Source organism: Podarcis tiliguerta, assembly GCF_965153285.1.
Source record: "Podarcis tiliguerta genome assembly, chromosome: 4".
Classification (NCBI taxonomy): domain Eukaryota; kingdom Metazoa; phylum Chordata; class Lepidosauria; order Squamata; family Lacertidae; genus Podarcis; species Podarcis tiliguerta.
The window spans coordinates 8,813,487-8,838,817 of NC_139537.1; the positions used below are offsets into that span (position 1 = coordinate 8,813,487).

At 45.9% G+C, this 25,331-nt stretch overlaps 1 protein-coding gene across 2 annotated transcripts in view; it reads left to right on the forward strand.

Moving 5' to 3' along the window:
• MYO7A (myosin VIIA) overlaps positions 1-25,331 on the forward strand; it is a 164,802-nt gene that overhangs the window by 23,107 nt on the left and 116,364 nt on the right. The gene's annotated exons all lie outside the window — the stretch shown is intronic.

Below are 25,331 nucleotides of genomic sequence, written 5' to 3' on the forward strand. Positions count from 1 at the left end.
TTATCTCTTGTATCTCATCGGCCTTAGTCCTTGATTGGCTTAAAGGGAATCACTGACGTGTGTTGTGTAGATTAACTAGCTAGGAAGTGTTTGTCATCATGCAAGGAGTAGATTATATCATTCTCAGCTGGTTGGAGAGGAAACAGCTATAAAGTAACTACACAGCAGTGATTAGAGAAGATCACGGGAACTTAACGAGACACCTTGCTGAAAATGCAAAAGGAAAAAGGAGGAAAAGGGAAGTTGATACACCATTCACCTACGGGTTTCCCCCAAAATAATCTTGCATATGATCCATAATATAAGAGGCATTCATACAAATTTAGATCTCCTCCAGTGTCCAGTTGTTTATATTTGGAAATTAGACATCAGAGAAAATTGATATCGTTCACGATGTGGGCAGCACAGTTCTTCTGTAGCATTAACGGAGATCAGAAGCAACTCCCATTGTGAAGGAATCTGGGGAAATAGCCATCATAAATTTGCTGGAGCTGTGAAACTTGGATGGCTCCTGTAAATCCTGGACTGTCCCTAGAAAATAGGGGCGCTTGGAGGGTCTGGGGGTGCTTTGTTTTCAAGAGAATAGTGTGCAAGTTATATTATGTACAGTTGAGCTTCAAGGAAAACACAGCCTGTGTCACTTTAAAATAAGATGTTGGAACACTTTAAATCATTTGCACATACACAGAAAATAGCAGCAACACATGGAAATCTGCACTGATTGTTGCAATGCCTCCCAAATCATTATTATTCTATGATTATAAGATTATTGTAGAATCTTAAAAGTAAAGGTAAAGGAACCCCTGACCATTAGGTCCAGTCGTGGCTGACTCTGGGGTTGCGGCGCTCATCTCGCTTTATTGGCTGAGGGAGCCGGCGCACAGCTTCCGGGTCATGTGGCCAGCATGACTAAGCCGCTTCTGGCAAACCAGAGCAGCGCACGGAAACACCGTTTACCTTCCCGCTGGAGCGGTACCTATTTATCTACTTGCACTTTGACGTGCTTTCGAACTGCTAGGTTGGCAGGAGGTGGGACCGAGCAACGGGAGCTCACCCCGTCGCGGAGATTCGAACCGCCGACCTTCTGATTGGCAAGTCCTAGGCTCTGTGGTTTAACCCACAGCGCCACCCGCATCCCTTATAGAATCTTAAAAGGCTGTAAGAACTTTACAAGGGGCTGTGACTCTCACAAGGGGATGCTGTGTTTCTGAAATTGGCCACTACCCTGCTGAAGAAAGTTGTGATGCAATCTCAGTTTGTATCAGCTCTTGTCATAAAAGGAGAGGAAAGCTGAGCTTTGTCTGAGCTCAGAGAACCTCTCCGCTCATCCCAGCGTCTTTTCCCTTCCGCATTGTAAGTTTAAAGAGAAGCAGATATTGTTGGGCAGAGGGAAGGTCTGTTGAGAGCCAGAGCTTATCATCTTTAGCGGCTGGCAAATTGGTTGTGGCAACCTGCTTTCTGGGTAAACAAAGAGAGGAGGAACGGGTGGGGAGCAAAGGGGCTGTAAAAACTGTGGCCTCTCTGTGTGTGTGTTTTATGGTACTGCTGGGCTGCATTAAAGGATCACAACATTTGTCTGTGATACAGTTTTACCGTATTTTTCGCTCCTTAAGACGCACCTGACCATAAGACGCGCCTAGTTTTTAGAGGGGGAAAGCAAGAGAAAAAATATTCTGCGCAGAGCTTGTAAGCGGCTCTCGCTTTTCTTGCTTTAAACCATTCCATCCCTCCTCCCACTTCGCTGAGAAGCCAGGAGAGCAAGAGCGATGGCTGCGCAGCGCCTCTTCTACTGGCTTCCCAACAAAGTGGGATGAGGGACAGAAGGGAGCCCTTACAAGGGAGCGCTGAGCAGAGCCTGGCAGAGGCTCTTACTGGCTTTTCTGGGAGGTGTGGGAAGGGCAGCCCCTCAGTCCCTTCTCCCACCTCGCGGGAAAACCCCCAAGAGCCGCACACACGATCCGCATGGCTCATTAAAGGGAGCGCTGAGCAGAGCCTGAGAGTGCTGAGCAGAGCCTTGGGGGCTTTTCCGGAAGGTGGGAGAAGGGACTGATGGGCTGCCCTCTTCCCTCCTCGGGGAAAAGCCCCCAAGAGGCACACACATGCTCCACACGGCTCTTTAAAGGGAGCGCTGAGCAGAGCCTCCCGCCTGCATTCGCTCCATAAGACGCACACACACATTTCTCCTTACTTTTTAGGAGGGGAAAAGTGTGTCTTATGGAGCGAAAAACACGGTAGTTCAAGACCAGGTGAATGGTTCAGTCTGGGGGAGGAAGAACTAAAAACTCTGTTTTGCAACCCCTTTGTTTACCACTGAGTTATGTACCAGCTGGGTATTTGACACCTGTTAAACTAGCGAGAAGATCAAACCTATCCATTCCTACGGAAATCAGCCCTGAGTGCTGACTGGAAGGAAAGATCCTGAAGCTGAGGCTCCAAGACTTTGGCCACCTCATGAGAAGAGAAGACTCTCTGGAAAAGACCCTGATGTTGGGAAAGATGGAGGGCACAAGGAGAAGGGGACAACAGAGGACGAGATGGTTGGACAGTGTTCTCGAAGCTACCAGCATGAGTTTGACCAAACTGCGGTAGTCAGTGGAAGACAGGAGAGCCTGGCGTGCTCTGGTCCATGGAGTCACAAAGAGTTGGACATGACTAAACAACTAAACAACAACAAACTAGCGATAATGTACAGGATGATTAGTAAGCCATGTTGGAAATGCAAAGATAAAGATGGAGATTTTGACCACATGTGGTGGACATGTGAGAAAATGAAACAGTTTTGGGAACAGATTCATAATGAATTGAAAAAGATATTTAAATACACTTTCCTGAAAAAGCCGGAAGCTTTCTTGCTAGTCTTGATGGGAGAGGAAATAGAAAAAGCAGATCAAAGGTTATTTGTATATGTATATGCTGCCAGAACTTTGTTAGCCCCAAAATGGAAAGTACCAGAATTACCAACAATAGAGGAGTGGTAGACGAAGGTGGTTGATTAAGCGGAACTAGCAAAACTGACCTGTAGGATCCGAAATCAGGAGGAAGCAAAATTCCAAAAAGATTGGAGCAAATTTATGGAGTACATAAATAATAACTGTAGAAATTTGAAGACTCTGGCAGGACTGAAATAAATCTTACGGCGTAGATAGGACTGGATATACAATATGAAACTGTGGAAAAGTAGCTGACATAAGAAAACCTGTTGAAGGGAGGGAAGGAAGTCAATGCTCAGCAGAGTGTGGGGAAAGAAGGTGGGTAAATGATTGCTGAATTTTACTGTATTTTCTTTGTTTGTATTCAATGAAACACCAATAAAAAGCATTTTTAAAAATAGAGTTATGTACCAGCTATAAGGTAAAGGTAAAGGTACCCCTGCCCGTACGGGCCAGTCTTGACAGACTAGGGTTGTGCGCCCATCTCACTCAAAGAGGCCGGGGGCCAGCGCTGTCCGAAGACACTTCCGGGTCATGTGGCCAGCGTGACAAAGCTGCATCTGGCGAGCCAGAGCCGCACACGGAACGCCGTTTACCTTCCTGCTAGTAAGCGGTCCCTATTTATCTACTTGCACCCGGGAGTGCTTTCAAACTGCTAGGTTGGCAGGCGCTGGGACCGAACAACGGGAGCGCACCCCACCGCGGGGATTCGAACCGCCGACCTCTTGATTGGCAAGCCCTAGGCGCTGAGGCTTTAACCCACAGTGCCACCCGCGTCCCACTGTACCAGCTATAGCTGCATAGTAAACGAAGGTGTTGCATGCAGACAGGTCTCGGATCTCATCCCAGTCAAAGGGTAGGGCAGGAGGAGACAGGAAGGACCTCTCTCTGCTTGAGAGCCTGGAGACCCACTGACAGTCAGAAGAGCCCTCCAGACGCAATTGGACTACAACTCCCATCGTTGCTTACCACTGGTTACTCTGGCTGCGGCTGATGGGAGTTGTAGTCCATCATTTTCCTGAGGCTCCCATGTTTTCTGCCCCTGAAGGAGCCTAGACCATGGGTAGGCAAACTAAGGCTCAGGGGCCGGATCCGGCCCTATCGCCTTCTAAATCCGGCCCGCAGACAGTCCGGGAATCAGTGTGTTTTTACATCAGTAGAGTGTGTGCTTCTGCTGCTCCAGAGAAGCGGACATGGAGCAATGGATCCAAACTACAAGAAAGAAGATTCCACCTAAACATTAGGAAGAACTTCCTGACAGTAAGAGCTGTTTGACAGTGGAATTTGCTGCCAAGGAGTGTGGTAGAGTCTCCTTCTTTGGAGGTCTTTAAGCAGAGGCTTGACAACCATATGTCAGGAGTGCTCTGATGGTGTTTCCTGCTTGGCAGGGGGTTGGACTCGATGGCCTTTGTGGTCTCTTCCAACTCTATGATTCTATGATTCTTTTATTTATGTGTGGGGCATAGGAATTTGTTCATTCCCCCCCTTCAAAATATAGTCTGGCCCCCCACAAGGTCTGAGGGACAGTGGACCGCCCCCCTGCTGAAAAAGTTTGCTGACCGCTGGCCTAGACTGAGTTAGATGGAATATTGTTTTGTTCTGATAGAAGGCAGCTTTCTGTGTTCCTGCCCTGCGGTACTTGGACTTGGTCTGAGACCCTACCTGCCTGCGCACTGTCTTGCCCGGAGTATTACATGCTCTGGTTATATCCTGCTTGGACTACTGCAATGCGCTCTACGTGGGGCTACCTTTGAAGGTGACCCAGAAACTATAACTAACACAGCTGCCAGACTGGTGACTGCGAGCGGCTGCCAGGACCATATAACACCAGTCCTGAAAGACTGACATTGGCTCCCAGTACATTTCCAAGGACAATTCAAAGTGTTGGGTCTCAACCTGCAGTTCTGCATCTGCGCACACACGGGTCGCAATTCGGTGCTACTGCGCATGCGCCGAAACCCGGAAGTAACGTGTTTCGGGTTCGACACGGTGCGCAACCCAAAATTGCGCAACCCGAAGCACCTGTAACCCGAGGTATGACTGTAATAAAAAAGTCACATACATGAAACCTGTTGAATAGTGGGTACAGTGGCGTAGCGTGGGTTGTCAGCACCCGGGGCAAGGCAAGTAATTTGCGCCCCCTAACCCGGGGCAAGGCAAGTAATTTGCGCCCCCCCCCCGCTGCACTGTCCCTCCCCCAGATAGTCCCTCGCTCTCTCTCCGCACCGCACCGCACGCCTGGCACCCTCCCCTCCACAGTGGGCGGCGACCCGGCAGCTTGGATCGGATTCGCACAGCCAGCACTGCAGTGAGAGAGAGAGTGAGCCAGGTAGGGGCAGAGAGCTGCGAGTGCGAGCGCGCCCCCTCCCAGATGTTGCGCCCGGTGCGGCCGGCCCCCCCTGCACCCCCCACGCTACGCCACTGAGTGGGTAGACATAGCAGGCGACACAGCGATTCTTCCAAAGCAGCTCTTTATTTGTAAGCTGGACAGAACTGAACAGCAAACAGCTTAGCCGGCCTGCTTTTATAGGCAGCCAGCTGTCAACAATGTAGCAACAACAACCCAGGGTTTCCCCCCTAAAATAACTGACGTGGACCTGAGTGAAAACTACATACACAATACTCCTGGTGGCCAGGGTGAGAACTTCAATACATAACAAAAACCAATTCAAATCCGAGATACCGAGATTTAAGAAGGCTTGTCAAAACACAATAAGCCCAACACAACATCAGAGAACCCGCACAACTGTTCTGTTTGAGTTATGGGATGGAGTAACTCTCATCGACAGTTGCCAAGTGCTACAAGATAAAAGCCGGCACTTTTCTAACAATTGTATCTCGCTCTTTGTTTACAGAGCTCATAATAGCTCAGGTGGCAACTCTCAAAGTAGAACAATCCAGGCGAGTTGTGTGTGTGTGCCATTGCGTCAGGAGGTAGGACACTTGCTCAGTGGTAGGACACTTGCTTGGAATGCAGAAGAGCCCAGGCTCAATAAGAACCTAAAAAGGGCCTGTTGGATGAGGCCAATGTCCTATCTAGTCCAGAATCCTGTTCTCACAGGGGCCAACCAGAAGCCCACCTGCGATTCCCACCAAAAGGCCTTTTCTGTGGTGGCCCCCTAACCTTGGACTGCTCTCCCCAGAGAGACTCACCAGGCGCCATCATTACATGTCTTTATTTTTTTTAAAAAAAATATATTTATGATTTTCAGTTACATACATTTCAATGGTTTTACAGTCATTTTAACATTTCAAAACTCCTTTCCTCCTCTTTCTGCGGTTCCTTAAATTTATTTTTATCATTTCCTGCATATTCTAAATTAAGTCATTCTTTTATTCATCTTCTTTAATTACAGTGGTGCCCCGCAAGACGAATGCCTCGCAAGACGGAAAACCCACTAGACAAAAGGGTTTTCCGTTTTTCAATGTGCTTCGCAAAACGAATTTCCTATGGGCTTGCTTCGCAAGACGAAAATGTCTTGCGATTCTTGCGATTTTTCCCCACTCCCCACCCCCTTTTTCTAAGGCACTAAGCTTCTAATAGCCTTTTAGCAGATAATCCGCTAATCCCTTAAACCTTTAATAGCCACTAATAGCCACTAAACCGCTAATAGCGCTAATCCGCTAATAGGGTTGCTTCGCAAGACGAAAAAACCGCAAGACGAAGAGACTCGCGGAACGGATTCTTTTCGTCTTGCGAGGCACCACTGTATATACTCTTATGAAACTGCAGATTATTACAATAATCCTGCCAATGTCCTTATCTGTTTACAATTTGTTTCCATTCTTTTATTTAAAAAAGTTTGTTATCTTGATTGCTTACTTTTCATTCTGCGTAGGCTGTAAGTTTTTGTATCCATTCTTCTTTCGTCGGGACTTCTTCTTTCCATTTTTGGGCAAATAACATTATTGCCTCTGTAGTCGCATACCTGAATAAATTTCTATACTGTTTAGGGAGTTCCACCCCTATAATTCCCAGAAGAAAAGCTTCTGGGTTGTTTTTTAAACAAATGTTATTTTAAACATCTTTTTCAATTCATTATCATCATTACATTTCTTTAGGCCCCAGGCAAAAATATTCCTCTTTACCCAGGCCTATGGCTATTAAATGCTGTGTAAGTGTGGAATGTCATTACCGGTAATTATTTTATTATTTGTCTGTCTGTCAGTATGACTTTTATTCTGTTTTTATTATTGATGTACTGTAATGTGATTTTAATGTTGTACACTACCCTGAGATCTTTTGATAGAGGGCCGTACATAAATTGAAATAATAATAATAATAATAATAATACTCAAAATAGACCCACTGGAATTAACGGGCCTAGCTTAGTCCAGCTCATTAATTTCAATGAGTTATCTCTGAGTAAAAACTGGTGGAATACAGTGGAACCTCAATTCCCAAATGCCTCTGTTGTCGTACGTTTCGGTTTTCAAACACTGAAGACCCGGAAGTAAATGCTTCCGTTTTTTGAACGTTTTCTGGAACCTGAACATGTGACGCGGCTGTTGCTGAGTGTAAGAAGCTCTTGCAACCAGTGGGAAGCCACACCTCCGCTTTTGAACATTTCGGAAGCCGAATGGGCTTCCGGAATGGATTCGTTCAAGAACTGACGTACCACTGTACCACCTCGTATATCTAAATGTCTAAAACCCTTGGATGAACCTATTGTCAGTGATGGCTGAGTGACACTTAGGCACCATGTGACGGGACATGTTCAGTCTTCTTCTTCTTCTTCTTCTTCTTCTTCTTCTTCTTCTATCACTTGTAGCCGAGTAAGATTATCTTCCATGAACACGGTTTTAACAATGAGTTCATAAGTGACTGTGGAGGCCAATTCTGGATCCACACATCCTTCCATTGGTTTCCAGACACTGGTTTCCGGGCGAGAGTTGATCACGGTGTGGATTTGCCAAGCGTGCCTTCCTTTTAGCACATTTCTCCCTAACATCCTGAGTTCGAGTGTCTTCAAAGCCCATGACACCTTTGGTAAAGGCTGTTCTCCAACTGGAGCGCTTGCAGGCCAGTGTTTCCCAATTGTTGGTGTTTATACTACATTTTTTTCTGATTTGCCTTGAGAGAGTCTTTCAACCTCTCCTTCTTTGGAGGTCTTTAAGCAGAGGCTTGACAACCATATGTCAGGAGTGCTCTGATGGTGTTTCCTGCTTGGCAGGGGGTTGGACTCGATGACCCTTGTGGTCTCTTCCAACTCTATGATTCTATGATTCTAACCTCTTTTGTTGACCACCAGCATTATGCTTCCCATTTTTAAGTTTGGAATGGAGTATTTGCTTTGGAAGATGATCATCAGGCATCCGCACAACATGACCAGTCCAACAAAGTTGATGTTGAAGAATCATTGCTTTGACACTGGTGATCTTTGCTTCTTCCAGTACACTGGTATTAGTTCACTTGTCTTCCCAAGTGATGCGTAAAAATTTTAAGAGACACCGTTGATGGAATCTTTTGAGGAGTTGGAGATGGCGTCTATAAGTGGTCCATGATTCACAGGCATACAGTAAGGTCGGTAGCACAATAGCTTTGTAAACAAGCACTTTGGTTTCCCTGCGAATGTCCCGGTCCTCAAACACTCTGAACTTCGGGAGAAAGCCGCACTCACAGAGCTCAGGCGATGCTGGATTTTGGCATCAATGTCGGCCCTTGTGGGAAGATAAGACCACTGAGTGCTTTTGGATCAGTGAGGGATGTGAAAGAAGGCAACAATTACCGCTGGCCTCCCAGACATCATCACCACGGCTGTGGGCTCTCCCTCATAAATCACACGCTCCGCAAGCTGTTGTCCATTCTTGTCTTGTATTGGATTGATGTCCAAACCTGGAAGCTTCTCTGGACGGCAGTAAACAGGCCCACGAATGGCGTTCTGAGTGCCTGCCGGATGGTCCATTTGCATATAGATTGAAATGTGAATCACTGGGGCCTACTCATTAGCTGGAGGGATTGAGGCGTTTGGCATTTTTAATGGCACCCGCTGTCAGGATCCTGGCGATCAAATGGATTTACGAGGCAATTAATGCCTCCACGGTGGGTGCGATGGGGCAATGAAGATTCAGGTGGTGGGAAGAGGAGGGTGTCTTTCATATTCTTCAACATTTCTCTGGTGAAAATAGGGACGTCCCGTTCCACAGTGATAATTTCACTATTCATACCCCACACATCTGACTGGGTTGCCCCAGCCACGCTGGGCAGCTTCCGACATATATGAAAACATAATAAAACGTTAAACATTTTTTAAAAAACTTCCCTATACAGGATTGCACTGTCAAACGTGGCCGCTTAACAGCAGCAACAATATGGTTCAAAATGAAACCTGTCTTCATGTATTCTTTCCTATGTTTCAACTTTCAAAGTTTTGAATTTCTTGCGCTATGCATCTCAGCAGCCACATAGCATTAAAAAATACTGCCACAGGGCCAGACAGAGAGACCTGGAGATCTGCATTGTCCTCCAGGCTTGAGATTCCCTATCCTGGGACTAGATCATACTGACTCTCTGTAGAGTGGTGTGCTCTAACATTCCCAACCCTGCCACATAATTTGGCATCCGGTGGGTACCCAAACATGCCTGGTGGGCCACACTCAGCTTAGTGACTCACTACTATGTTTCCAAGCACAATTCAAAGTGTTGGTGCTGACCTTGAAAGCCCTAAACGGCCTCGGCCTAGTAGAAGCCCTAAACGGCCTCGGCCCAGTAGACCTGAAGGAGCGTCTCGGCCCAGTAGACCTGAAGGAGCGTTTCCACCCCCATCATTCAGCCCAGACACTGAGGTCCAGCACTGAGGGCCTTCTGGTGGTTCCCTCCCTGCGAGAAGCCAAGTTACATGGAACCAGGCACAGGGCCTTCTCGGTGGTGGCGCCCGTCCTGTGAAACGCCCTCCCATCAGATGTCAAGGAAATAAACAACTATCTAACTTTTAGAAGACATCTGAAGGCAGCCCTGCATAGGGAAGTTTTTAAATGCTTGATGTTTTATCCTGTTTTAATATTCTGTTGGGAGCCACCCAGAGTGACTGAGGAAACCCAGCCAGATGGGCGGGGTATATATAAAATATATATTATTATTAAATTATTGCTAAAGATGCACAAACCAGTCCATTTTGGTTCTCTCTTGTTCTTCCAAACTTAAATCCAGTTTCCCACATTCCTGCAGATTTTTCTTTTTAAATTCCTCTTGAAAGTTCATTAGCATTCTAGTGTGACTTTCTCCTAACATACGCATTCCATATTCTAAAAAGAAATTCCTTCCACTGCTATGCACTTCTGTTCGTTACTTCCACTAATAGGTATGTTATTATGCACCGGTCCTCCTAATACAATGCGTTTTGTGCAAATCGCTTTGTTGGAGAACAGCGTCCCCCAAAATTCAGCGGAGTATGAATTTTGAAGGATGGTTGGGGTTGTTTTTTGGGTCTGATTCTCAAGAGAGGTGCCAATCAGGGACTTCCTCATTAAAATGCAAACGAGATCTGAGTTATCCCAACATCTCAAAATGCCCGGCACCCCCCTCCTGCTGATTTCACCAGCACAGAATGGAGAGTTTTTCTTCTCCCAGCCGAATGGCCTCTTTTACGCAGCCAGGCCAAATGGAATGTGAATGATTTATGGCTGCTTGCCAAGGAAGAGGGCAAAGCCCATTTTACTGCCACCCACCACCAATGCCTTTCTCTGGGTCACAGGCTGCAGTTTCACGACCCACAAATCACTCCCTGGAAGGCGGCTTCCGCGTAGATTTATTGCAAGGGGGAAGGGGCTCATTTTGCAGCGAAGCAGGCGACTGTTCTTATCTGTCCATAATATCACCTGCTAGGAGATTCTATCAGTTATGTTGACATTCTCCATGTCCTTCCTTCAGGGGGGCTGGGTTGGTGCTAAAGGAGGAGCCGTAGAACGAAAACTACCGTGTGTGTTTTGCCAAGATAATATCAATGTGAATCTATACATGCTCAGCTGTCGTGTGACAATATGGTGGGAGAGGCTTTCGCACTCCGACGGTCACACTTATTTATTTATTATTGTTAACGGAGAAATCTGAAGGCTCCCTTGGACCAAAAACAAGGACACCAGCCAGGAATACCAGAACAAAACAGCAGCCAGTAGGCTTGGTCTTTATTGAAGACTGTCGAGACAGGACTCTCACCTGCCACAAGGTGGAACAAGATGGAAGCCCCCAACAAAAGAGCCCCCAAACTTTTATTAGCTGCTAATCCCCATGTTACAACCCCCCCAACTACATCACTCATACATCACGGTTACATCATGAGAAGGGGAGGTCTAGTGGCAGTAATCTGAGCATCCTGGACCCTGCCCCATGGTTCTCCTTGCCCTCCACCAAACACCCATCAAGTGTAACAAAAGAGATATTTACATTTCCCTGTTTCCCAGCCAAGTTACTCACGCCCTTTTGTCTTCATCTGGGTTTGTTATTTCTGGAATGGCTACCTGTCTGGCACTCAGGTATCAGGATGCCAGGGATTATCACTCAGGCAGAGGGGCTGCTGAGTAGCTGAGCTCACATGTCTATATGAATTCTGAAGTTTTCCCAGTGAGCCAGTACAGAGATACATTTATCAGTGAATTCTTACATTTGGTATCGCGCAGCAAAGGCCCTTTGAATAGATAGGAAGAAACTGTGATGAAGTGTTTTGTGGGGATGAAATATACTCAGAGTCGCAAAGTGATTTCATGCTCTTTATTCAGCTCATAGTGGTGAGGAGGAATGAATGAATGTCCCCTCAAAGTATCTGCTTCATATACATTATTTACACAATAGGCTGCACATGATTGGCTAATTCCGGAATTCTACTGTAAGCCAATCAGGTTGTGGATTCACTTCTATCTGGAGCATGATTGGGTAGTTCCTGCCAACCAATCATACTGCTGCATTGTTCTAGGACCAATCAGACTGCTGCATTCTGAATCCTATTGTTCTAGGACCAATCAGACTGCTGCCTTTTGGATCCTATTGTTCTAGGACCAATCAGACTGCTGCAGTTTGGATCCTATTCAACTCAGTACATAACAGGGGACAAATCACAAAAGTCACAAAAGTGATTGTGCTGATTTTGGTAGTCGGCTGAATGTGCACGATATCTGCTGGAGCGGCAACCCCCTCCAACCTATACATAAATTCCTGCAACATTATTAAATTTAAAGACATAAGAAGAGCACTGCTGGGTCCGGCCAATGGCCTTTGTAGGCCAACATCCTGTTCTCACAATGGCCAATCAGAGAAAAGAGAAATTCCAGACCCTCCGAGTGTCCCCATTTTACAGAAGCTACCTCAGTTTCTGGTTTGGTCCCAGAATGCCCCGCTTTCCTTTAGGATGTCCCTATTTTCATTGGAGAGATGTTGGACGGTATGGAGTTATCTGACCCCTGAACCAAGGAGATAAGTAGCTCTGCAACCTTTAGAAGACATCTGAAGGCAGCTCTGTATAGGGAAGTTTTTAAAAAATGTTTAACATTTTATTATGTTTTTATATATGTTGGAAGCTGCCCAGAGTGGCTGGGGCAATCCAGTCAGATGGGCGGGGTACAAATAAAATTATCACCAGAGGAATGTTGGAAGGTATGCTTTGTTATGGGATCTGGAGCCGAATTTAGCGAGTGTCACAGCCATCATTGATTGACTCATCAAGGGAAGTGTGTGATTTCACCGGTGTGCAAAAATGCTGATATTTACGTGTGACATTCACTCTTTCACCTTCATCCTGACTACAATAAAGTAACCTGTTGTTGGTCAATGTTGAAAGGCAGGATGAACACAATGATTTACTAAGTGGTATGCATAGCAGTTTGAAAGCACACCAGTGCAAGTAGATAAATAGGTACCACTCCGGTGGGAAATTGTGCTCCAGCGGCGCAACAGCAGGAGGCCCCATTAGCTAAAGTGGTGCTTCAGGTTAAGAACAGGTTAAGTACGGACCTCCAGAACGAATTAAGTAATTACCCCAAGGTACCACTGTATATGGGATGAGGGTGGCGCTGTGGGTTAAACCACAGAGCCTAGGACTTGCCAATCAGAAGGTTGGCGGTTCGAATCCCCGTGACGGGGTGAGCTCCCGTTGCTCAGTCCCTGCTCCTGCCAACCTAGCAGTTCGAAAGCATGCAGCACAAGTAGATAAATAGGTACCGCTCTGGTGGGAAGGTAAATGGCGTTTCCGTGCGCTGCTCTGGTTCGCCAGAAGCGGCTTAGTCATGCTGGCCACATGACCCGGAAGCTGTACGCCGGCTCCCTCGGCCAGTAAAGCAAGATGAGCGCCACAACCCCAGAGTCGGTCACGACTGGACCCTTTACCTTTACCTTACCACTGTATATATAGAGAGAGAGAGAGTGTGAGAGAGAGAGAGGTAGAGAGACGCATAGCAAAATATGCCTCCATCTGGCCATTGTCTTCAACAATGGGCAGCACAGTTCTGAAATTTCAACTATTACCAGGAGAGTGTGCTGGAAGGCAAGAGATCGGATACTCCCTTTCTCCTGCTGGAAGAGGAAACAAAGAACAGAAAGATGTGATAACTTTTATTTGATGAGATATGACTCTTGCTAAAAGCCATCTCTACACCCCAATATGGCGCAAATGAATCCAGAAACATTTTTGGAACACCGATATTATTCACAGGTCAAGGGTCAATTCCCCTACCATGGCTGAAGATCGACTCCATCTATCGCGTGCTGCATTCTTTGGTGTCTGTGGTGGTCAAAGGCCTGGAAACGATGCCTTATGAGGAACGGCTAAGGGAGCTGGGCATGTTTAGCCTGGAGAAGAGGAGGTTAAGGGGTGATATGATAGCCATGTTCAAATATATAAAAGGATGTCACATAGAGGAGGGAGAAAGGTTGTTTTCTGCAACTTGAAGCCCTGGGTTCGAGTCTTACCTTCTGGAGCAGGAGAAACAAGCTTGCTCCATCTTCCATGTGACATCCCTTCAGATATATGAAGACAGCTATCATATCTCCTCTCAGTCTCCTCTTTTCCAGGCTAAACATACCCAGCTCCTTCGACCGTTCCTCATAAGGCTCAGCTTCTAGACCCTTCTATTGCCCTCCTCTGTACACGTCCCAGCTTGTCAACAGCCTGAAGCATGTTGGGGGACTTAAAAGGGTAGGGGGGGGGGGACTTGCAAATGCTTTTGAAAGCCTCCTCCTACATTCCCTTTAAGTCCCCCAATCTATTACTTTAAGATCAGACCTCTTATCCTTATCTTAGCCGCTTCAAACAGCGCTTTTGAGAAGTGCTTAAAGGCAGCTCATTTATCCCATTCCAGCTGAATCGGGACATCAGGGCCTGCCTTAAATCCCTTCTCAGAAGCATTTTTTAAAACTGTTGCAGTGCAAAAGAATGAATTGTCAATGACTTCCCCCCTCCGTTCCTTTTCGATTTCTGTGATTCTTTCCCCCCAACTCAAATATTACCTATAACAGCAATGTCTCACTCCGAATATGAGTGATTTTTCTGTTGCATGAAATCAGAGACTCCGTGTATTTTATTTTTACCAGCGACCAAGATGATGATGATGATGTTTAAACCATATTTTGAGGCATCTTCCTCCCTCCTTTATTTAAGTGGGGCGAATGCTTCAAACATCACTTTTGAAAAGGGGTTTAAGGCAGCACTCCCGTCCACACCCGTGGTCCCATTTTAGCCGATATAGGACCAGTGACTATCTTAAAGTGTTTTTCAAAGGTTCTGCTTCTCCTGCAAGCTGCTGGGTGCCTTGACTGTCTGCTTGTCAGTTGATAAGCAGAGATTAAATCCTGCTGCTGCCCAGGCTGCCTGACCCTGTTCCCTGCTGGGAGCAGGGTACGCAGCTAATACAGGATTAAACCCTGTCCTCCTGCCCATTGGCTGGCATCACCAGGGACATCAGCTGATGAAAGGGGTTTCCATAGGGTTTTTGAGGAGGGGGTGAAATATACTTGGAGTTAAGAGTGGATTTCATGCTCTTTATTCAGCTCATAGTGGTGAGGAGGAATGGAAGTTCCCCCAGGATGTCTGCTTTATATACATTATTTACACAATGGGCCCCACGTGACTGGCTAATTCCGGGATTCTCCTGTAGGCCAATCAGGTTGCGGATCCACTTCCACCTCAAGCTGGATTGGGTGGCTCCTGTGGACCAATCAGACTGCTGCATTCTGTGTCCTATTGTTCTGGGACCAATCAGACTGCTGCATTCTGGATCCTATTGTTCTAGGACCAATCAGACTGCTGCATTCTGAATCCTATTGTTCTAGGACCAATCAGACTGCTGCATTTTGGATCCTATTCAACTCAGTACATAACGGGGAGGAATGGCTTCGTGGCACGAATGGGACCCCCTGGTGGGCCAAGAATGAATTGGTCGTGTTTTTGAAAGCATGAAGATTCTGATTTTGATATACAGCGGTACCTTGGTTCTCAAACGTCTTGGTCCTCAAACAACTTGGAACCCAAACACTACAAACCCGGAAGTAAGTGCTCCGGTTGGCGAACTTTTTTTGGAATCCGAATGTGCTCCGTTTTGAGTGTTACGCTTCCGATTTGAGTGCCACACTTCCGTTTTGAGGGTTATGCTGAGGTCTGTCTGGTTTTGCTATTTATTTTGCGTTCCTGTTTTTCTGGCTCTTTTTGTTTTCTTTTTGTGGCTGTGTGGAACCCAGTTCAGCTACTGAGTGATTGATGGTGTGGCTGCAGTACCTTGTTTATCGCTTTCATTTTATGGATCAATGGTCTCATTAGATAGTGAAATTCATCTTAAATTGCTGTTTTAGGGGTTGTTTTTAAAAGTCTGGAATGGATTACAGTGGTACCTCTGGTTACCTCTGGTTACGGATTTAATTCATTTTGGGATGCCATGTGCACCCCGAAAATTCCATAATTAGAGATGCTGCTTCTGCGCATATGCGCAGCGTGATAGAGCACTTTTGCATACACGCGTGGTGCGCAGAGCACTTCTGTGCATGAACGATCAGCGAAACCCTGAAATATACACTTCCAGGTTTGTCACAGCCGTAACCCGAAGATTCTGTAACCTGGAGGTTACGCAACACGAGGTACCACTGTAATCCGTTTTGCATTGCTTTCTGTGGGAAAGCGCGCTTTGGTTTTGGAACGCTTTGGTTTTGGAACGGACTTCTGGAATGGATTAAGTCTGAGAACCAAGATAGTAAAGGTAAGGGTAAAGGAGCCCCTGACCATTATGTCCAGTTGCGGACGACTCTGGGGTTGCGGCGCTCATCTCGGTTTACTGGCCAAGGGAGCCGGCGTAAAGCTTCCAGGTCATGTGGCCAGCATGACTAAGCCACTTCTGGCGAACCAGAGCAGCGCACGGAAACGTTGTTTACCTTCCCTCCAGAGGGGTACCTATTTATCTACTTGCACTTGATGTGCTTTCGAACTGCTAGGTGGGCAGGAGCTGGGACCGAGCAATGGGAGCTCACCCCCTTGCAGGGATTCAAACTGCCGACCTTCTGATCGGCAAGTGCTAGGCTCTGTGGTTTAGCATCCCGAGAACCAAGGTACCACTGTATATAGCTTTTGATTTTACATTGCTAATAGACTTTGACCTCCTCCAGAGTTGGAATCTGCTCACTTAAATAAATGCACAGTAAGAAAATAAGCAGCGAGAGAAGCTTCCTGATCTGTTTGTCTGCTAAGGGGAGGGCTAGAATATTGGCTTTGCATGCAGAAGATCTCAGGTTCAATCTCTGCTTGCATCTCCAGGTAGAATAGGGATCGCCCCCTCTCTGAAATCCCGGAGAGCACCTGCCAGTCAGTGTGGGCATTACTGAGGCAGACCCAAGGGCCTGGCTCAATATAAAACAGTTTCTTGAAACCAGAGTCCTTTCTGTTGTTGATAATTAAGACTGAAGTTCCCAGGTGTCAAAAAAGGTTATTTATGTATGCCACTACTGCGGCCCATGTTTTGTTAGCCCAAAAATGGAAAACGAGTGAGGTCCCAACCAAAGAAGAACGGCAACTTAAGGTGACAAAATATGCGTAGCTTGCACACTTAACATATAGAATAAGAGAACAAGACGAACATTCGTTTAGAGAAGACTGTAAAATGTTTACTGAATATATGGGTGAAAATTGTGTTCCACTTAAAAACGCTGGTAGCATTAAGATAAATTCAGCAATGTAAATAAGTCTCGATGGATGTAAAAATGGAATACTGAATGGTTTAGTTCATGTAAATTATGCAGGGATGTGTGGTATGCAAAGAGGGACGCGGGTGGCGCTGTGGGTTAAACCACAGAGCCTCTTGGGCTTGCCGATCAGAAGGTCGGCAGTTCGAGTCCCTGCGACGGGGTGAGCTCCCGTTGCTCAGTCCCTGCTCCTGCCAACCTAGCAGTTCGAAAGCACGTCAAAGTGCAAGTAGATAAATAGGTACCGCTCCGGTGTGAAGGTAAACGGCGTTTCCATGCGCTGCTCTGGTTTGCCAGAAGCGGCTTAGTCATGCTGGCCACATGACCCGGAAGCTGTACGCCAGCTCCCTCGGCCAATAAAGCAAGATGAGCGCTGCAACCCCAGAGTCGGCCACGACTGGACCTAATGGTCGGGGGTCTCTTTACTTTTTTTAATGGTATGCAAATGAACCACGGAAAGAGAAGAAGGGAAGTCATTGATTTAAGGTGGTCTAAATGAATGTTTTGAAATGTAAATTAGAAAATATTAATAAAAAGTGTGTGTATATGTGTATGTATATGTATATAATATACAGTATATATATGTGTGTGTATGTGTATATACACACACACAGTGGTACCTCGGGTTAAGTATTTAATTTGTTCCAGAGGTCTGTTCTTAACTTGAAACTGTTCTTAACCTGAAGCACCACTTTAGCTAATGGGGCCTCCTGCTGCTGCCGTGCCTCCGGAGCACGATTTCTGTTCTTATCCTGAAGCAAAGTTCTTAACCCGAGGTACTATTTCTGGGTTAGCGGAGTCTGTAACCTGAAGCATATGTAACCCGAGCTACCACTATATATGAATTAAACCCCTTGTTTGTGCTTTAAGAACAGCTACTCACGGCCAGAGGATTTCTGTATTTTCCTTCCTTGTCCTAGCAGGCTTCTTAGGGACCAAAGTGGTGTGCAAGGAGGTTGCTGTATTATTTAAAGGCTGAGTTTGCAGCTCTCCTTTCAATAGGGACAGTATCCGCTTACAACGCCTGACCATCTGAAGCTGGTGTTGCCCTGAGACACGAGAACAGTAATTCCCAAGCTGCAAGCCGTGATGAGAGATGTACCATGGTACTGTTTGAAATAAAATTTCTTGTGAGCCCAAAGGATCCACACGTAGGGGAGCCTGCTAGATGCCTCCTTCCAGTCAGTTTTTTCTGGGGGCAGCCATGTTTCTACATCATCCAATTGCTCCTGATAATAGAAAAGCAAAACTTCCAAGCCTCACAGGAGTCTACCCTTCACACAAAATATGCTACTTCTGACATTCCACCCATCTCAATTTCAGTTTCAGTTTCTCATTTCCCCTCTCTTAAGTTCCATTCTCCACATTTGCACTAATACAGTGGTACCTCAGGTTAAGAACTTAATTCATTCCGGAGGTCCATTCTTAACCTGAAACTGTTCTTAACCTGAGGTACCACTTTAGCTAATGGGGCCTCCCGCTGCTGTTGCACTGCTGTTGCGCTGCTGAAGCACAAATTCTGTTCTCATCCTGAAGCGAAGTTCAGGTACAGACCTGAAGCATCTGTAACCCGAGGTACCACTGTGTAAATACACCATGTGTATTTAAGCTGCATTTTAAACTGTATTCTAACTTATATTTTAATAAACTGCTGTTGTTGTTTTTTTAAAAAAATGTTTTTACTGTATTCATATTCAGTGTTGGCCACCCTGAGCCCGGTCTTGGCCAGGGAGGGCAGGGTATAAATAAAATTATTATTATTATTATTATTATTATTATTATTATTATTACTATTATTGTTATTAAGGTTTGTCTAAATGAAAAGGCTTTTAGCAAGCCCCGAAAAGAGTACAATGGTACCTCGGAAGTTGAACGGAATCCATTCCGGATGTCCGTTCGACTTCCAAAGCATTTGGAAACAAGGCGTGGCTTCCTGCAGCCAATCGGAAGCCGCGTCCGACGTCCAGGTTCCAAAGAACATTCGCAAACCGGAACAATCACGTTGTTCGGGAGCCAAAACGTTCGACTGGCAAGGCGTTCGGCTTCCAAGGTATGACTGCACAGTGAAAACACCTGCCTAGTGTCAACAGGCAGGGAGATTTCCAAAGTGTGGGTGCTCCAACACTAAAAGATAAATTTCTCACAGCTGTGGAATGAGGGTTATGTGGCACATTTAACAGTGTCTGTTCTGCAAATCAAAGCAGTCGAGTCAGAATATTTGGGGAAAAACAATCTTGCAGGTAATCCGGCCCCAAGTTTCTAGCATTTTGTTTTTTGTTTTCATTATTACACTCTGTAAAATATGTATTTAATGTTGACTACACCACCCTGAAATCTCTCGATAAAGGCCAGTACAGTGGTACCTCGGGTTAAGAACTTAATTCGTTCCGGAGGTCCGTTCTTAACCTGAAACTGTTCTTAACCTGAGGTACTGCTTTAGCTAATGGGGCCTCCTGCTGCCACTGCGCGATTTCTGTTCTCATCCTGAAGCAAAGTTCTTAACCCGAGGTACTATTTCTGGGTTAGCGGAGTCTGCAACCTGAAGCATCTGTAACCCGAGGTACCACTGTATATAAATTGAATGAAGAAGAAGAAGAAGAAGAAGAAGAAGAAGAAGAAGAAGAAGGGAACATATATGTGTGTGTGCATAGCTCAGTTGGTTAGAGCATGGTGTTGAGAACACTAAAGTCGCAGGTTCAATCCCCCATATAGGGCAGCTGCAAACACCTGGACTAGATGATCGTCAGGGTCCCTTCAAACTCTACAATTCTATGATTCTCTAGGTGTGTTTGTGTGTCTGCCTGCACATTGTCCCGCCAGAGTGGTGCATGCTCTGGTTATCTCCTGCTTGGACTACCGCAGTGTGCTCTGTGTGGGGCTACCTTTGAAAGTGACTCGGAAACTACAACTAATCCAAAATGTAGCAGCTAGACTGGTGGCTGGGGGCAGCCGCTGAGACCACATAACACCAGTCCGAAAGGATCTTCACTGGCTCTGGATACATTTCTGAGCACAGTTCAAAGTGTTGGTGCTGAGCTGGGCATGTTTAGCCTGGAGAAGAGGAGGTTAAGGGGTGATATGATAGCCATGTTCAAATATATAAAAGGATGTCACATAGAGGAGGGAGAAAGGTTGTTTTCTGCTGCTCCAGAGAAGCGGACACGGAGCAATGGATCCAAACTACAAGAAAGAAGATTCCACCTAAACATTAGGAAGAACTTCCTGACAGTAAGAGCTGTTCGACAGTGGAATTTGCTGCCAAGGAGTGTGGTGGAGTCTCCTTCTTTGGAGGTCTTTAAGCAGAGGCTTGACAACCATATGTCAGGAGTGCTCTGATGGTGTTTCCTGCTTGGCAGGGGGTTGGACTCGATGGCCCTTGTGGTCTCTTCCAACTCTATGATTCTATTCTATTCTATTCTATTCTATTCTATTCTATTATGATTAGATAGTAAAATTCATGTTAAATTGCTGTTTTAGGGGTTGTTTTTAAAAGTCTGGAACGGATTAATCTGTTTTGCTTTACTTTTGATGGGGAAGCGTGCCTTGGTTTTGGAACGCTTTGGTTTTGGAACGGACTTCCGGAACGGATTAAATTTGAGAACCAAGGTACCACTGTAATAATAATAATAATAATAATAATAATAATATATGATACACTTTCTAGCCAGGCAGCAACATGAGGTCTAAAGCAGGGTCATTGAGGAGTGTCACTAGAGGGGAGATGGCGTAACCAGAGGATAGTTCAAAGGGCCGCATGGAGAAGCCTGAAGGGCCACATTGGCTTTTTAGGGCCTCATTTCCGCCTACACCTGTTATACACGCTTATCTGTGGGCAGATACCTCTGGGACTTACTTCTGAGTAAACATGCACAATATTGCTCTGCCAATCAACAGGCATTTTCTGAAGTCACCATAACGCGTCGTTTCCCTTCTTGGGTCTATCCTGCAACTCCATCCACTTAGTAGGTATTAACTGTTCAGGATGCCTCACGCTCAATTATTTAAAATTCCGTTGCTATGGTTCTGCAGCCCGGCGACAGGGTTTAAGGCGTCCGCAGATGGCCTTTGGTTTTGAGTTCCCGTTTGCGCTTTGGTTAACTTGCCGCTCCGAGGTATTAGGTTAATTAAAAGCCATGTGCTACATGGGGGAACCGACTTACATTTGTGGATTAATAAGTACCCGAGAGAGCTGTTGAAAGGCACGAAGCGTCGTGGAGCCTCTTCTTGGAATAAGGGGAGCTGGGGGCTCTGGAAGAGAAGAGCCCCCCCTTTTTTACACCCACCTCCCTCAGATATGAATTTCTAGCCTCTTCCAGAGCTGGAGCCTGAGATCCAGTGTGGATTTCCCTCAGAGGCAGTGCCGAAACTGCAGTGGACTTGGGGAACTACTATTTAAACAACAAAGAATGTGCGCAGGATCTCATCTGTCCCAGCAAGGAGGCAGCTTGTGACTGAGAAGAGTAAGCCGTTACCTCACAGACGGGGAGAAAAATAGGAGTTGCCGTCTCAGAGAACTATGTTGCTGCTTCTCCAGATAAAGGAATTCGTCTAAGGCTCAAAGAAAGCAAAGAGAGAGAGTTAAGAGCAACCTCCGTGGAATGCCAGCAAGGCTGAATCCACCATGTTCCCAGCCTACGGCAACCCAGCTGTCCACGAGAGGGACCAGAAAAAGTGGGCCCTCATCCGCAATGTCAACCAAGTTCTGAAAGCCACTACGCTGCTATCGGTAAGAGACATGCACACCAGCTCTTGCTTATTTACAGGTGAAACTCGAAAAATTAGAATATCGTGGGAAAGTTTCTTGATTTCTGTAATTCAACTTAAAAGGTGAAACTCATATATGAGATAGACTTGTGACATGCAAAGTGAGATATGCCAAGCCTTTCTTATCATTGTGATGATCATGGCATACAGCTTATGAAAACCCCAAATTAACCATCTCAGAAAATTAGAATATTCAATGAAATCAGCAAAACAAGGATTGCAAATAGAGCAAGATTGGACCTCTGTGAAGTAGAAGCATATTTCATTTAGCATGCTATGAGTCGATCTCATATGTTAGTTTCACCTTTTAAGCTGAATTACTGAAATCAGCAAACTTTTCCACGATATTCTAATTTTTTGAGTTTCACCTGTATTTCATAAAACACCGCTCAGCCGTCAAAAGACCTCGGAAGCGGTTCACAAAGCGATGAAATTATCGCTAACCATAGTTTAAGACTTAAGAAAAGCTAAAGTCACAATGGGCTGAAATTAAAACTCACACCAGCTTTCCAAGCAACCGGCTTACCCGAGCAAAAATGATTTTAGCGGGCATTGAAAAGCGTACATTTTTGGCGCCTGTCAATTGGCAGGTAGTTCCAAAGGTGTGCTGTGCGCACTAAAAGATCGATTGCTTATAAATGCGGAATGGGTGTTACGTGGCACATGTAATAATGCCACTTCTGCAGATCAGAGGTACTGAGTGGGTGCATTTGTTCTCATAGGCAAACGGGACCCAGGTGGTTAAATGCTAACAGCAACGCCTTGGACTTTGTGATAGGAATTTTGAGGTCTTAGATATATGGTAATGTTCATAACCGCATGTACATAGATCAGCACAGGAAGACCGACCTGAAGCCATTTTGATTCCTAAACTGAGCCAATGTTTTCTCTGCAAGGTCAAAGTGGGAGACCTCCTCATTGTCTCTTTCCTCACAAATCCTGTCTTAAGGGCATGTCTGTGTTTGAATAGGGCGTGAGCCTGTGACCTGGCCCAGGAACTAAGTATTTATCATTACAAAAGACTGGCCAGGCTCCCCAAGGTATCCAATCAAGTAACCTGCCAGACAGGAGAGAAACAACAGCAGGAGAAAACAATATTCAAATTTCTGTTTTAAACCGCCTTTTCTGTGATGTAGGTGTGATGTATCTGGGGGGTGGTCTTAGGTTACACCCCTTCTGTGATGTATGTATGATGTTTCTGGGGGTGGTCTTGATCTACAGGGTGGCAATTTCAAAAGTCTTTATAAGGCCTTGCGCGCCATTTTTCTGGGTTCCTCCTCCTTTCCTGCATGTGAGGGGAGCACCCTGTTGCAACAGATCAATAAAGATCAAGCTTACTAGCTGCTTTGCTTCTCAATATTCTCTGGTTGGCCTCTGTTATTCTCTCCTACCAATAGGGAACCTACGTAAGGACTCTATATGGGCTCTTGGATACCCCATAAGGGAAAAGGGCAATTTTTGTTTACAACCACTTCACCTGGTAGCAAATCGACAACCCTCACCAGTGTCAGCAATCGTGCTGCAGCATTCTGCACTAACTGCAGCTTCTGGGTCTCCATAGAAGGCTCCACATAGTTGGACTTTTGTTGTGTCCTGATTTTCTGACCACCTTGGAAAGATGAGCCTGGCAGATTTTAGAGTTGTTTGGGGAGCAAGGAGCACAGCGGTTTGGGGCAGGGCTGGCGAAACTTCTTCCTATTGTGGGGGACTTTGGGGGGTGGGCAGCCACAGGCCAGTGGCAGGTGGGGCCAGAGCGGGGGGTGGCTTTGCGTCGTATGCTTCATTCATCCTTCGGCTGTGGCACCTAGTTCTGAAACACCTTCCCTCCCCCCCCCCTCAAAAATTTTATTGGTTTTCCACCTTTTTAGACAAAGAAACAAACACAAATCATAGCTGAACTTGATCCAATATTAATATTGGAGATAAAACCTCCCTAATGTCTTCTAAACATCAGATAGTTGTTCATTTTCTTGACATCTGATGGGAGGGCAGTTCCATAGGGAGGGCGCCACCACCGAGAAGGCCCTCTGCCTGGTTCCCTGTAACCTCACTTCTCACAGGAAGGGGACCTCCAGAAGACCCTCGGCGCTGGACCTCAGTGTCCGGGCGGAACGATGGGGGTGGAGACGCTCCTTCAGGTCTACTGGACCGAGGCCATTTAGGGCTTTAAAGGTCATTACTTTGAATTGTGCTCGGAAACGTACTGGGATTATAAAAATGCATGCTTGTATATTTGGTAGGTGAGGCTGCTTGCCACTGCATTTTAGATCTCTTATGGCCTGCCCCGTGTCAGTTCTTCCGGTTTATGCTAATTTTCAAGAGAATATATTCTCTCATCGATAACACACCCCTTTACCCTGGCTTTTTGGCACCTGGGATGTTCCTTTTCGCCTTATTTCTGCAATTTTAAGCACTGCTTTTAATATTGTGTTTTAACTGGGACCTTGGGGTGAAGGTGGAGTGATAAATTCTAATAATAGAAATAAAAATGACAACAATTGTTGCCAGTTCTGCGCTAAAATAGGATGCGTGCTTTTTTTTAAAAAAAATGCCATTTTTTGCGTTTGCCTTTTTAAAGGGATGTTGCAAACCTTTTAGAGATTTTCTTTGTGGAGCACTGTCTAAACCACCTAAAGAAGTACCGTATTCTTTGGTCCATAAGACACACTTTTTTCTTCCTAAAAAGTAAGGGGAAATGTCTATGCATCTTATGGAGCGAGTGCGTGGTCCCTAGAGCATTGGGTCACCCCAAATTCACCATCAAATCACATATCTGTGGCCACAGCATGAACCACAAAAATCATATATCCACTGCTTCGTTTAGACTCCCCCCCCCCTTGTTTTCCTCCTCTAAAAACTAGGTGCGTCTTATGGTCAGGTGCGAAAAATACGGTAAATAATGTGGGTGGGGTCTGGGAGGCGGAGCTCTTGGCACCGGAGGGCAGGGCCTAAAGCGGACCTGGAAGGTGGGGGTGGGGCTTAGACCTCCCTTCATTCCCCTCCATTCTTCTTGCTATGTCCTTCCCTTTTCCGAGATCAGCTTCACTCTCTCTGCCCATCCAGCCGGTTCTCCTTTTCAAATCCTCTCCAGAGAGGACGTGAGGACATGATCTCTCCCTGTGGTCCCACACGCTCCTTGCTGAGTAGAGAGTCATGGGACAAGAACAAGACCGGGCTGCTCTTTTGACCTCTGGTGACAGATAAGAAGGGATTGGTTCAGAAAAGACTGCAGATAACGGGGAAGAAAGCAATTCAGAACTGATGAAAGTTTTAAATTTGAACCTTTGACATGGCACCAACAGAAGATCCCAGCTGAGTGACAGGAGTACCCTACGTTTGCAATTAATTTTTGCAGGAAGATCTATATCTATTTATTATTAATGTATTTAATTCCCTATACGTGTCGCTTCCTAGAAACATCTTGAGGTGATTTGACGGTAAATGCCTCAGCATTAAAAACAAGTAAAACACACATTTCATGTCGATTT